The sequence below is a fragment of the Sinocyclocheilus grahami genome, unplaced genomic scaffold (assembly GCF_001515645.1).
Source record: "Sinocyclocheilus grahami isolate Dianchi unplaced genomic scaffold, SAMN03320097.WGS_v1.1 scaffold466.1, whole genome shotgun sequence".
NCBI classification, from domain to species: domain Eukaryota; kingdom Metazoa; phylum Chordata; class Actinopteri; order Cypriniformes; family Cyprinidae; genus Sinocyclocheilus; species Sinocyclocheilus grahami.
The window spans coordinates 177,907-191,673 of record NW_015505645.1 but is presented as its reverse complement, the minus strand read 5'-3'; the positions used below and the strand labels follow the sequence as shown (position 1 = coordinate 191,673).

Here is a 13,767-nt window from a genome sequence, read left to right as displayed (position 1 = left end):
AGGCGAGAGGGAATGATTCAGACAGTGTAAATATGCTTTCGATTGGTGCAAATGAGGTCTGGTTTCACGTTGTTTCACGCGAACTGCGGCAGCGCACACAGTCTGATCCGGACTTTGGCTCCGGACCAGAGACGCGATCGCACGGAGCGGATCATATGCGCGAGTCGGCATATATTAAACACTTTTACAACTATACAGCCTCAGCATGATTATGACCACTATTTTGTTTTACTAAGAGTTTCATATTGAATATAGGGGGTAATCTATTAGACTTTGGCTCTCAAATACGGCTTTACCGAGCTCAACGGCTCTGGCCCGAGCAGATATAAACTAAACGCTATTGGCTATTTTAAAAAGAGCCCCGCCCTCTCTTCCTGTTTCAGTTGAAATTACGTCACCACATAGAATAATGCTGCATGTTTCAAGGCATTTGAAATTGTGTTAATTGCTATGATCTAATTTGATCAGGTTTTAGACAATCTTTTCACCTTCTTACTCAATATAAGGCACTATAAATAAATACAGAACCATAAAAAATTGACGCAGACAAATAAGTGTCATCTTCCTCAGGCTGATAAACTGCCCACACAAGCACAATGATTTCATGTTGTCTTTAAAGAAATGGAAAGTAATTTTTTTTTTGCTCCACTACAAATATTTCACCCCAAGTGCAAAAACAAACCAATTCTTCACCACACGTCCTCAAACAATTGCAACTCAACATATCCTTCACATTCAGAAAACAAAATATGAATCTATCATCTCAAATGAGAAAAGAGAGTTGCAAGAACATATGATATATTAGTAGATGTTAGATTTGAACCTCATTTATCATACAAGTATCCCTTTGTTGACCAGGGAGAGCTGTAACTGTTACTGAAAGCAGCAAATAGTATATTTTAGTTAGTTGGTTGTATAAATATGTAGCAGTCATAACAGTAGTGCAGATTTTTTCAAAAGGTTCAGCATTCTTCATTTGCCCATTTAACCATGAGGAAAGTTCTGTCTCTGAAAGATCAGCTGATAGATTTCCTCATTGCAGTGGTTAAGATGCATTTTGGCCAGAGCTGGTATTTCATGCTGTGATGTCGGGCTTCAAGGCCTCCATCTAAGACTCTTGTTCTTCGTTCCTGCAGGTGACAAACAATACTCGGAGAAAGCGAGCGGAGAAAAACATAATAAAGCTAGGCTATATATATATCCGCCATGATGTTATGCAAAACATTTTGTTTTACGTGGGTATTGGAACGTGTGTGAAGTAGCCTACATAATAAATAATAATTTTCCATTCAAATAGCCTACATTGCAAATACGGAAACATTTGATTTTGTGTGGAATGAGAGACCCAACATTGGTTTTAGTTTCGTTTTAGCCTAAATGAATTCGTTTTGGCTTGTCGTTTATATTATTATAGCTTCTTATATTTGTAATTCTTGTTCTTTTCTAAATACTGTTAATTGAAAGAATTTGTTGTGGATTGAGGGGAACTAAAATAGCCTAGCTATGCCTACAGTGTAGAGGTCGACCGATATGGGTTTTTAGATATTTAGAAATCAGGGCAGCCGATGGCCGATATATCATGCTGATTTTTTTTGGCCGATATGTTTGGCCGATGTTTTTTTTTCCCCCATTCATCTCATAAAAGTGAGTTTGAGCAAATGATTATTGCAGGGTACAAGATAGTAATGGTAGTAGCCCAATTTAGAGTAATAATACATGGCTCAAAACTTAAGCACCTTCTCAAAACAGTTCTGAAGGATGCTTTTTGTTTATGTTTGCTGACAGACGCCATGGTTTCCCACAGACTGCTAATTAATTCTCTGCCAGCAGGAGGCACTTTGGGAGCTGGAGATGCAGCGGTTTCCCCGGTAAAGGCTGTAATCAAATAGGCCTAAGCGCTGCTCACAAACGTTATCAGGCATTACAGGAAAGACTAAATGAAAATGACATTGAAGCTTTTCTGAAGACAGTCGGTTCTTTTCAAAGATACATTCATATAAAAACACCAGCGCTGCATTTTAATTTTGAAACGTGAAGCACTCATTTTATTCAACGAAGTATAGGCCTTTTGAAAAATCTATTTGTGGCGGTCAGTTTTGATATTGTGATGAGCCGTCACAAATAACTCAATGTATAGGAAACACTGGACACTGCTATAAGTCAAATGGCCATAGTGATAACAAAAATAAAAGATTTCACACATATTGTACTGCCTGCTGCTCATAACTGCTTAAGAGTGCACTGGCCACCAGCGAATATATGACATATTGTCGGACCCACAGACACATTTCATGAGGAAAGTTAACGTGCACGTTATAATCAGCCCAGAAGTTTTGTCTGAATTGAACGTGTTTCTACTTTCACATGCAAATGGCTTGTTGCACTTATGAATATGATAACTTTCCGGCATCAATTCTAGTAGGGTAAAACACTGTTCTGCCGCTGATCAATCGGCCGGCCGATCAATCGGTCGATCTCTATTACAGTGTTTATTATAATGTTTGTAAACATGTAAACATTTAGTTAGTTGGTTGTATAAATATGTAGCAGTCATAACAGTAGTGCAGATTTTTTCAAAAGGTTCAGCATTCTTCATTTGCCCATTTAACCATGAGGAAAGTTCTGTCTCTGAAAGATCAGCTGATAGATTTCCTCATTGCAGTGGTTAAGATGCATTTTGGCCAGAGCTGGTATTTCATGCTGTGATGTCGGGCTTCAAGGCCTCCATCTAAGACTCTTGTTCTTCGTTCCTGCAGGTGACAAACAATACTCGGAGAAAGCGAGCGGAGAAAAACATAATAAAGCTAGGCTATATATATCCGCCATGATGTTATGCAAAACATTTTGTTTTACGTGGATATTGGAACGTGTGTGAAGTAGCCTACATAATAAATAATAATTTTCCATTCAAATAGCCTACATTGCAAATACGGAAACATTTGATTTTGTGTGGAATGAGAGACCCAACATTGGTTTTAGTTTCGTTTTAGCCTAAATGAATTCGTTTTGGCTTGTCGTTTATATTATTATAGCTTCTTATATTTGTAATTCTTGTTCTTTTCTAAATACTGTTAATTGAAAGAATTTGTTGTGGATTGAGGGGAACTAAAATAGCCTAGCTATGCCTACAGTGTAGAGGTCGACCGATATGGGTTTTTAGATATTTAGAAATCAGGGCAGCCGATGGCCGATATATCATGCTGATTTTTTTTGGCCGATATGTTTGGCCGATGTTTTTTTTTCCCCCCATTCATCTCATAAAAGTGAGTTTGAGCAAATGATTATTGCAGGGTACAAGATAGTAATGGTAGTAGCCCAATTTAGAGTAATAATACATGGCTCAAAACTTAAGCACCTTCTCAAAACAGTTCTGAAGGATGCTTTTTGTTTATGTTTGCTGACAGACGCCATGGTTTCCCACAGACTGCTAATTAATTCTCTGCCAGCAGGAGGCACTTTGGGAGCTGGAGATGCAGCGGTTTCCCCGGTAAAGGCTGTAATCAAATAGGCCTAAGCGCTGCTCACAAACGTTATCAGGCATTACAGGAAAGACTAAATGAAAATGACATTGAAGCTTTTCTGAAGACAGTCGGTTCTTTTCAAAGATACATTCATATAAAAACACCAGCGCTGCATTTTAATTTTGAAACGTGAAGCGCTCATTTTATTCAACGAAGTATAGGCCTTTTGAAAAATCTATTTGTGGCGGTCAGTTTTGATATTGTGATGAGCCGTCACAAATAACTCAATGTATAGGAAACACTGGACACTGCTATAAGTCAAATGGCCATAGTGATAACAAAAATAAAAGATTTCACACATATTGTACTGCCTGCTGCTCATAACTGCTTAAGAGTGCACTGGCCACCAGCGAATATATGACATATTGTCGGACCCACAGACACATTTCATGAGGAAAGTTAACGTGCACGTTATAATCAGCCCAGAAGTTTTGTCTGAATTGAACGTGTTTCTACTTTCACATGCAAATGGCTTGTTGCACTTATGAATATGATAACTTTCCGGCATCAATTCTAGTAGGGTAAAACATAATCCCGCTTTCGAAACGGTCTGTTTTGCCCAAAACGGTCTGTTCTGCCAAAAATCGGCCGATCAATCGGCCGGCCGATCAATCGGTCGATCTTTATTACAGTGTTTATTATAATGTTTGTAAACATTTCACATCGGCATTAGGCATTTCTGAATGAAATTTAAAAAAAAATGTGACTTATGTTTTGTCCCCCCTAAAAAACACTTTTTTTTTTATACGCGTAGCGTATTTTAACCATGCAGCAAACCTTTTTAAATATTTTGATAAATTACTGAAAAAATAAATAATTAAATGACTTTTTAAACCGTTTAACTGATTGTATTAATCGGTCAAAATTCTTACGGTCAGTTAACCGGTTAAAATGAACATCCCTAGATCATAAGTGTATGTCCTACCGCGGCAGCAGCTGCAGCTGTTTGTTGTTGTACTGCCTGCATTCTTCATTGATGGGATACATTTTAAAGATGAGCAGCCCCAGAGCTATAAGTGATACAGGAGCAGTCGACACCAACATCTTCAACGTCAGATTCACAGAATCAGACTGTACACAAACTCCCATCACATAACCTGCAAAGCTAAAGGGACAAAAATCAGAAGAACCTATATTACAGTGTTTATTATAATGTTTGTAAACATTTCGCGTCGGCATTAGGCATTTCTGAATGAAATAAAAAAAAAATGTGACTTATGTTTTGTCCCCCCTAAAAAACACTTTTTTTTTTATACGCGTAGCGTATTTTAACCATGCAGCAAACCTTTTTAAATATTTTGATAAATTACTGAAAAAATAAATAATTAAATGACTTTTTAAACCGTTTAACTGATTGTATTAATCGGTCAAAATTCTTACGGTCAGTTAACCGGTTAAAATGAACATCCCTAGATCATAAGTGTATGTCCTACCGCGGCAGCAGCTGCAGCTGTTTGTTGTTGTACTGCCTGCATTCTTCATTGATGGGATACATTTTAAAGATGAGCAGCCCCAGAGCTATAAGTGATACAGGAGCAGTCGACACCAACATCTTCAACGTCAGATTCACAGAATCAGACTGTACACAAACTCCCATCACATAACCTGCAAAGCTAAAGGGACAAAAATCAGAAGAACCTAAATATAAGCTGATGAATGTAAAAAGCCAGAATGTAAAATCACAGATCATGATCTGTTCACAAACCCATAAAAGGGCTTTTTAATATACATGCACTGAGGAAGATAGAGAGTGAGCTACCTTAATGCTAGTGTTGATACTCCAAGCGACACTCCAGAGGCGAATTTGGTGAAAAAAACATAGAAAGAGTAGAAAATAGCTCCATGCCCATGAGAGGTGGGATTCTGGACTTTAAAATCATCTACCACATCTGGAAGCATGGACCTGAAATAGAAGCATCTATTTGACCTTGATATTTAATGCTTGCATTCATTCTATTGGTTTATCGGATCAGATGTGTTACTTATATCAAACTGTTGAACCTAGGAAAATTATGAACAACTTGTTAATATGGCTATTTATTCAAGGAATTCATATAATTTACTCCTGTGACTGAGAGGAGCACATGGGAAAAAAATGCAATGAGCATTTTCTTGCATGTCAAAGGCAGGAAATATATTATGAGAAAAGTAAATATAACTACCATTCAAACTTTTGGGGTCAGTAAGATTTTTGAATGTTTTTAAAAGAAGTCTCTTATGCTTACCAAGGCTGCATTTCCTTGATCAAAATTAGATACAGTAAAAATAGTAATATTGTGAAATATTATTGTAATTTAAAATAATTTTTTTCTACTTTAAAATTTTCAAATGTAGTTTATTCCTGACTCCAGTCTTCAGTGTCACATGATCATTCTAAAATGCTGACTTTAATTATTAAGATTTTAGTTTATTATTATGATTTCTTATCATCAATGTTGAAATAGGGCTGGGCGATATGGGCAAAAATTCATATCTCAGTATTTTTGGGCCGTTTTGCGATATACGGTATATATCTCTGTATTTACATTTTTGTATTATTTTTTTTATTTTATCTGTATTTAATATATATATTTTACATACCGTCCAATGTTGTCCAATGAAACAATACATATTAAAGGCTATGAAAACTAATAAAGTGAACGTAACAATGTAAGCCTATATATTATGTGCAAAAAGGGTCAAAATCCTATCATATTTTATTCTAACATTGTATTTGTAACATTACAATCTAAAAACAAAAATAATGCTTTTAAAGCAGAAGTTAAAGGGGGCATAACACACACAGTTTCACCCAATCTCATGTTAATCTTGAGTACCTATAGAGTAGTACTGCATCCTTCATATCTCCGAAAGGCTTTAGTTTGATCATATTTATAAAAGAAAGATACAGCTTTACGATTCTCTCCAGAAAAAGCAGAGCTCCTGGAGGCACGCCGTGGGCGGAGCTAAAGAGTGACGAGCACTTGGGTGCAGAATGCCAAAAAACAGATGCAGTTCTGAATCATGACTGGGATCTTTTATAGCTGGGACCGCTCCATCTTTCAGTATCAAACGATATTTATTCAAGGAATTCATAGAATTTACTCCTGTGACTGAGAGGATCACATGGGAAAAAAATGCAATGAGCATTTTCTTCCATGTCAAAGGCAGGAAATATATTATGAGAAAAGTAAATATAACTACCATTCAAACTTTTGGGGTCAGTAAGATTTTTGAATGTTTTTAAAAGAAGTCTCTTATGCTTACCAAGGCCGCATTTCCTTGATCAAAATTAAATACAGTAAAAATAGTAATATTGTGAAATATTATTGTAATTTAAAATAATTTTTTTCTACTTTAATATTTTCAAATGTAGTTTATTCCTGACTCCAGTCTTCAGTGTCACATGATCATTCTAAAATGCTGACTTTAATTATTAAGATTTTAGTTTATTATTATGATTTCTTATCAACAATGTTGAAATAGGGCTGGGCGATATGGGCAAAAATTCATATCTCAGTATTTTTGGGCCGTTTTGCGATATACGGTATATATCTCTGTATTTACATTTTTGTATTATTTTTTTTATTTTATCTGTATTTAATATATATATTTTACATACCGTCCAATGTTGTCCAATGAAACAATACATATTAAAGGCTATGAAAACTAATAAAGTGAACGTAACAATGTAAGCCTATATATTATGTGCAAAAAGGGTCAAAATCCTATCATATTTTATTCTAACATTGTATTTGTAACATTACAATCTAAAAACAAAAATAATGCTTTTAAAGCAGAAGTTAAAGGGGGCATAACACACACAGTTTCACCCAATCTCATGTTAATCTTGAGTACCTATAGAGTAGTACTGCATCCTTCATATCTCCGAAAGGCTTTAGTTTGATCATATTTATAAAAGAAAGATACAGCTTTACGATTCTCTCCAGAAAAAGCAGAGCTCCTGGAGGCACGCCGTGGGCGGAGCTAAAGAGTGACGAGCACTTGGGTGCAGAATGCCAAAAAACAGATGCAGTTCTGAATCATGACTGGGATCTTTTATAGCTGGGACCGCTCCATCTTTCAGTATCAAACGATGTGCAAACCCAGCGTCGAACTGGGCCTTGTTTATATTCTCAACATACACACTTGTGAAACTCCGTTGCTGTCCCGGAAAAACAAACTGTATCCACTGTTTACATAATGCTGGGTTCTTTAGGAAGCTGAACAAAGTTATCTTTCCCTTACAACCAAAAACACACTTCTTTGGATTGGAGACATTCTTCCAGAGCAAGTCCCGTGCAGCGCTGCCGCCAGATGAAGCGCGTTGTTGGGTGCAATCTCGCTCTGGTTGATGCATGCACGGGCGCGCTCTTCCGGGAGAAATGCCCATATAAGGAGTTCCACCCTCGTCTACGTCATGAAGATCCACGATCGAACAAAACTCTCCGAAACTTGTACGAACCCCAAAGTACGATTTTTGGCACAGAAATACTCCGTCATATGTCCAAATTATTTTTTGAAACGTTGTCCATGCTTAGCATGAGAATTCAACTCTTTAACAGTGTAAACAACTCTGAATGCATGAAACAGCATTTAAATTCACTAAAATAAAAATGAAAACAAATAAGAACAAAAGCACAGATTTGTATTAGGCTGTTTTGATTACCCCATTACAGTCACTTTACAGTTAGTGCTCTCATAAAAAGACACTTACTTGTAGGTTTAAAATTCTACATGTCACATTGTCCAACTACAAATATTTCAGTGAAATATATATTTTAGTCAGAATTATTGCACTCCGTCTGTTTGGCGCGCATTGTGTATTATCACTTTTGATCAATTTAATACATCCTTGCTGAATAAAACTATACATTTTTCAATGGTACTGTATATATAAAATATGTAGATAAACTATCTTAATTTGTTTGTTTTAATGAAGGGTCTTTTGGTTTTTAATAAAGTTATTTAATTTTTAACATATTACAATTCAAATGTCTTGATATATTACCACATTCAGAATATTTCATTACATTTTCCTTACTAATTTTTGAACATTGCACAAAAAATGTTAATAATCTCCAGCAAAATAAGAAAAGGGCATTATTAGTTGTATTAATGATTTATGTTCATTTTAGTGAATGGCATTAGCAACATGAGCACTAGCATCATGAGTTAGGTTCCCATGTATAACAAACTAGCAAATGAAGTCACATTGTTGTACAAGTGTCCTGCTGAATGTATAAATGTAAATATATATTTTTGGGAAGTCGTATTTCTATAGCCTTTTGTTATAGACGCTTTCTTTTAATATCAGCTTTTAACATCCTAAATACAGCTCAGTCTTCTTTCGGACTATACAGAACAGAAAAACACTCACCAGGGCAGGAGGAAGGCCGCTGCCACACTGGCACCAGCTGCGACTGATACAATGTAGGACACGAAGAGACTACCGTTTACACACACCACCAGGATCATGAAGGGCACTGCCCACTAAAACACAAACACACACAGAAGATTAATCATGATTGCCAACACACATCTCTCACTAATGTAACAAGCATCAGAAACTCACTGTTATGCCAATGTATACAGCAGTCTTTTTCCCAAAACGGCAGAGGAACCACTGCCACATGGGAATAGTAAGAGTGGCAGACAGCTGGGAAGACAAATCACACAAACATGTATTTATGTCTGTCCTAATACATGGTGAAATGTAAACAGGCTACAATTAAACCAGGGTTTCCCAAACCTGGGTTCGCGAACCCCTAGGGCTTCATGAGAGAACTGCAGGGAGTTCATGAGTTACTGAAAGGGTAATATTTAAATTATAAAACACATTTAATTTATAAAACTAAAAATTTTATATAAAAAAGTAAAATTATTCATATTTAAAAATTTTAAAACAATCAATCAGCAAATCAAAACAATCAAAAATAAAACATAACACAAATATGAAATATTTTATTTGTTTACCTGCATAGGTATTACATAGGTATACTTTACAATAAGGTTCAATCTGTTAGGATTAATTAATGCACTTGGTCTCATCAACTAACACTGAATGCATAGCATTTATTAATCTAGGTTTGGTGTTCATTTATAAATATACTATTTTTGGATCCATCAATACATGTTCATGTGTGTGTGTGTGTGTGCGTGCGTGCGTGCGTGTATATATACATATATATATATATATATATATATATATATATATATATATATATATATATATATATATTATATACTGTATATATACACGTATATAGCTATCCTTAATATTTAGTATACACATATATATATATATATATATTTTTTTTTTTTCAGCACTACATTGTATATTTGCACAATGTACTCTGTCTGGCACAAATAATTTTATATATTTTATAGTACGATATTTTGCACTATCAGTGTATATATTTCCTTCTGGATTACCTCTCTTCTTGTTAAATATTTCTATTTGTATCTGTACTTTTTTTTATTATGCCAAACCTTGTGAGCTGCTAAATAGTCTTTCGTTGTTTCAAAAACAATGACAATAAAACTATTGTATTCTATTCTATTTATAATACTTCAACTAATGTTATTTTAAACAACTTGAAATGTTAAAATGTGTTAGTATATGTAGAAAGTAACATTAACAAAGATTAATAAGCAATGTAAAAGTACTGATCATTGTTAGTTCATGAAACTTAATGCATTAGCTAATGTAATAAAAGTATTACATTATATCACGGTTACTTAAAATCACTGTAACTCATGGTCCATCTTAGCTTATTTTGATGTTTTTGTATTCCATATTTTGTATTGAACGTGAATAATGTGAATGTGTACAGTATGTGAAGGGAAGTAACTCACTGACCTGTTCTCTCACTCCGAAAAACAGCACACAAAACATAGATCAAACTTATGACTGCAGATGCAATCATATACGCATGCCTCTGTAAAAGAGAGAGAGAGAGAGAGAGAGAGAGAGAGAGAGAGAGAGATGATCATGTTCTGCTGTCTCCAACAGAAGAGGGTCTACAGCAGAGCCTAGACATCCTGCACAAGTTCTGTCAGACCTGGGCCCTGACGATTAATCCTAACAAAACTAAAGTACTAACATTCCAGAAAAGACCCAGAGTTCAGGGAAAGAGACATAACTTCACCCTTGGTGTGACCAAAATTGAAAATGTCACAAACTACACATACCTCGGGCTGAAGATAAATGCCACTGGCAAGCTAAATTTGGCTGTGAATGAACTGAAAGAGAAAGCAAGAAGGGCCTTTTATGCCATCAAAAAATCTATCCAAATTGAAATACCAATTAGAATCTGGCTCAAAATATTCCAATCAGTCATAGAACCTATTGCATTATATGGCAGTGAAGTGTGGGGTCCTCTCCTAAATCACCAATTCGAAAAATGGGATAAAAATCCGATTGAAGCCCTGCATGCTGAGTTCTGTAAGAGTCTCCTCAGAGTACAGAGGAGCACACCGAACAACGCCTGCAGGGCAGAATTAGGCCAATACCCTCTACTAATGCGCATTGAGAAAAGAGCCATCAAATTTTGGAAACACCTAAAAATGAGTGACCCCAACTCTTACCATTTTAAAGCCCTTAAAAACCATGAAGTGAACCCTGAAAAAAGTCCCCTGATTCAGACGGTCCTGAAGCTGCAAAAACAAACTAACATGACTAACAACATCCAGCATCAGGACTCTGAAATATTCATCCACAAAATTCGGCCCAACCAAATTATAAAAGCACAAAAAGAAAATTATCTAACCTATTGGACTGAAACAACAGAAAAACAAAGTAAACTTGAATGTTATTTGGCCCTAAATAGAGATTACACAACTGCAGAATATCTGAGATGATCATTCAGGTGCTAGAGGTTGATGAGATATGAAATGTCTTCTGCTTTATAACGACCACGGCCCCTCTCACCTCGTTAAATACTTTGTTGTCCAGTAAGATCAGAGAGTTATTGCCATGCATAGAGTGATTGGAGCCGTTGGTCGGGGATGTGCTGTTAATGCGAGGTGTGTTGGCCATGCCTACAATCGGCCCCTGAACGGCAGTGCCAGTTACTGTACCCAACACCTCTACAGTCATACCTGAAAGAGAGAGAGAACAGAAAAGACATCACTAAAACAGTCAAATTGTTTATGCTGGGAAGAACAGGTGTCATACATAATACACTATTATTCAAGTGTTTTTTTTTAAAGAAATTAGAACTTTTACTCAGCAAGGATGTATTAAATTGATCAATAATGAGAGTAAATACCTTTAAATTGTTACAGAAACATTTTTTTTTTAATGCTGTTCTTTTGAACTTTATGTGCATCACAGAATCCTGAAAATAATGTTTAATGGTTTCCACAAAAAAATTAAGCAGCACAACTTTTTTCAACATTGATAATAATAAGAAATGTTTCTTGATTTCACAGTTATAATGTGTTTGTTGCATGTATTATGTAGCCGATTGCAACAGCAAGGCATTAAAATGTGTGTAAATGCTCTTACGGCATGCTGTGGCTGAATCTCGTTCCTTCTGCTAAGTGCTGATGAACATGGTCAGAGCCGAGTAAGGCACATGAAAGCACTGCACACACAAACACCCACACAGAGTTACTCATTGCTGGCTCACAACAGAACGGCATAAATATGCAAATTAATTAATGCAATTATTATGCACTATCAGTCAAATGTTTGGACACACCTTCTCATTCTTTACTATACAATAAAACTACAAAACAACACAAATGGAAGTATGAATATGTGATTTAAACAAAACTTGTATGCCAGGTCCATCCTATGTATGCTGTCCTACTCATCAATTAAAAAAATTAATTATATTATATTATTGTACTAAAAATACTTTCGCGTAGTTAAAATATTAGTTTTAGTATTAAAATATTAGTTGAAAAGACATTCATACCTAATTTTAAGCATTTAAGCATAAATGTTTAGATTAGCCCTTTTCTATAGTGTCCAAATGTTTGACAAGTAGTTGACATATTGACAGTTGACGTATATAAATATATAACATCGCAGAATATAATGTTACATTTAATTCCTCAAAAACTACAAGAATGTGTACTAACTGTCTGGAAAGTTTGGAAGAGACAGTAGAAGAGCAGATACCACATCATCTTTCCCTCCTCTATAGGCGGAACCAATCATATCAGGAAATAACACAACACAGCTGGTGTGGTGGACATCAGAATCCTGTGGAGAGAAAGCAGTCATCATCAGGGATGCAAACTCATCATGGGTGCCGGAGACAAACGCGTTTTTACAGCGCTGTGCATTATAACCAATCAGTAGAAGAGCAGATACCACATCATCTTTCCCTCCTCTATAGGCGGAACCAATCATATCAGGAAATAACACAACACAGCTGGTGTGGTGGACATCAGAATCCTGTGGAGAGAAAGCAGTCATCATCAGGGATGCAAACTCATCATGGGTGAAAAAGGTGACAAAGACGAGTACCCACCCCAATAGCCTAGCAGGGTTAATTATTTAAATACTAAACTAGTTAACTACAAATTAAGTTAATTATTAATGGTATAATAATTAAATAATGCATTAAATATTTTGGCTTTTTTTTTTAGATTTAAATTTAAAAACTACTTTTTTCAAACATTGCCTAAAAAAGGACACATAAAAAAAGAGCTTTACGTTATCTTTAGCTGTAGAAGCTGCTAAAGGCAACACAGACTTGTTGCTGCTGTAGTTTTGTTACTCTGAATTTACTCTGCATCACTTAAAGCTAGGGATGTAACGATTCACTCAAGTCACGATTCGATTCGATTCACAATTTTTAAGACAAATTATAAATGAAACGTGTCCTTTTATTATTGCTTGGACAAAATGCTGCGTGTTTCTTTGTGAAACTGAAATATAACACTATAATAATATACTAATATAGCACTTGCATATCATTGCTCTTTTGTTGGTTTTGATTGCTTCTATTGTCCTCATTTGTTAGTCGCTTTGGATAAAAGTGTTTGCTAAATAAAATTTTAATATAAATGTAAATGTAAATAAAACTAAATTGAAATTTTAAAACAAGCCCCAAATCAAATAAATAAGTAACACAAATAAAATAAATCTTTGTCTGTGCTCTTTCCATTTAAAGGGGTCATATGATGCAATTTCAATTTTTCCTTTCTCTTTGAAGTGTTACAAGCTCTTGGTGCATAAAGAAGATCTGTAAAGTTGCAAAGACTAAAGTCTCAAATCCAAAGAGATATTCTTTATAAAAGTTAAGAG

At 35.4% G+C, this 13,767-nt stretch overlaps 1 pseudogene; it reads right to left on the bottom strand.

Annotated features, from left to right (window-relative positions):
• Positions 1 to 2,695: 2,695 nt before the first annotated feature.
• Positions 2,696 to 13,767, bottom strand: part of LOC107553173 (sodium-dependent lysophosphatidylcholine symporter 1-A-like) — a 13,244-nt pseudogene continuing 2,172 nt past the window's right edge.